This window comes from Helianthus annuus, chromosome 15 (assembly GCF_002127325.2).
Source record: "Helianthus annuus cultivar XRQ/B chromosome 15, HanXRQr2.0-SUNRISE, whole genome shotgun sequence".
Lineage (NCBI taxonomy): Eukaryota > Viridiplantae > Streptophyta > Magnoliopsida > Asterales > Asteraceae > Helianthus > Helianthus annuus.
In genome coordinates this window covers 129,734,888-129,736,755 of record NC_035447.2, presented here as the reverse complement: position 1 = coordinate 129,736,755, position 1,868 = coordinate 129,734,888, and positions in this window count along the sequence as shown.

Sequence of the window (1,868 nt, the reverse complement as noted above, 5' to 3'; positions counted from 1 at the left end):
ATCTGCCTAAGGGTAATTAGAGGTAAGTTAAGAGCTTGGCAGAATGCAGTATTAATGAAACTTTGGTTTGCACCAGAATCAAATAATACTTTTGCATAGACGTTATGCACTAAGAACGTACCCGCTATCACGTCTGGAATGAGTTCGGCTTCTTGAGTGGTCAGCTGGAATGCTCGCGCATTTTTCTTAGTAGTTCCTTCAGTCGTTTTAGCTCTACTGTCTGCTGGTTTAGCTAACTTAGGACATTCAGGTTTGATATGCCCTGTTTCTCCGCAGTTATAACAGATTCTTGTTTTCCTTCTGCAGTCTTCTTCCCGATGTCCTTTCGCCTTGCAGAAGTTGCAAAATATATTGCACTGTCCATAGTGTTTCTTTTTGCAATTTCTGCAGAAAGGAGGTGACGAGTATTGCCCGGTTCCTCTTTTCTTAAATTTATTGCTATTATTACCCACACGAAATCCTTGGGTAATCTTCTGAGCCAATTCCTTCTTGCGATCTTCTTCTCTGGTGCGGATTAGTTCATCGGTTAATGTATTAGCTAATTCCACAGCATCGTCAATCGTGCGTGGTCTCGCAGCTTTAACGATATTACGGATTTCTCCGATTAATCCCCAAATATAACGGGAAATAAGTACCGGTTCTGGCGAAGCCAGGGAAGGTACCACTCTCGCATATTCGAAGAATGTCGAAGTATATCCTCGACAGTCTACACCTATCATACGATGACTCAGGAACTTGTTTGCCATTTGTTCCTTTTCGTATTCGGGACAGAATTTTCTTTCGACAAGACTCTTAAATTCTTCCCAATTCATTGCATAAGCCACCCTTCTTCCCTTTGCTTGTAGCACCGTGTTCCACCATTCTAATGCCCCTTCTTTGAACAAGTTTGAGGCATACATCACTTGATCTTCTTCAGCACATTTACTTATTGCAATTACTGCCTCGGTTTTCTCTAACCAATGCAGTGTTGCAGTTGCCCCTTCATTACCTGCAAATTCTGCGGGTTTACAGGCAAGAAATTCTTTGTAAGTGCAACCAGGCGTTGTAGCTTTCATTCTTTTAGGGAGTGGGGCCTGTTGCGGATCATGATCGTCATGATTGCCGCCTCCATTTATGCTGTTACTGCCGTTATCTTCCGGAATACGTTTACTAGGAATTAATTGTGGTTCGGCAGGTTTCTGAACAGCAGCCACGATTTCTGGAATAGCATTGGCTATCCCTTGAGCAATGAAGTGTTCAATATCTTGTCTAGTTATATATTGATCTTCCTGATTTTGCTCAGACTGATTTATTTCATTAACTAGTTCACTATTAGCGTTTTCCATCTGCTAATTAGAAATTATTAGTGTCTAATTATTAATATCAGAATTACAGATATATACACAAAAAAAAAAAACACATAGATCAGCATAAAATGCAAACATAGTCAAAAGTGTCGATGCCTCGACTTCTGTTTTGTTTCATATATTATACCTGCTTCAATACACACTTTTTATCTTACAGTGTTTTATTGCCCATTTTACAGAATCAGTTTTACTATATTAGTTATAAATTATAATACAAACAAACTTTTCCAACCCTTCCTATCTTTTGGTCCACTGGCAGTTTCAGTAACGACGTTCCCTCTCGTCGTACTTCCAAGAAATCTGCTCCCCCATTTCCCTGATCCTATTCCCCGTGCCTATCAGGTCTTCACCAAACTGACGTAGCTCAGCTAAATTTTCATAGCTCATTGGCGGATTAGGGATAGGTTCTGGATCAAACTGTGGGAGAAAACTATAGGGACTATTAATTATATTTTGGAATTGCCAGTCATTGGTTCACCATTCCTCCATTTGACCTAATGGTCGGGTGTGAACTAGTGGGTC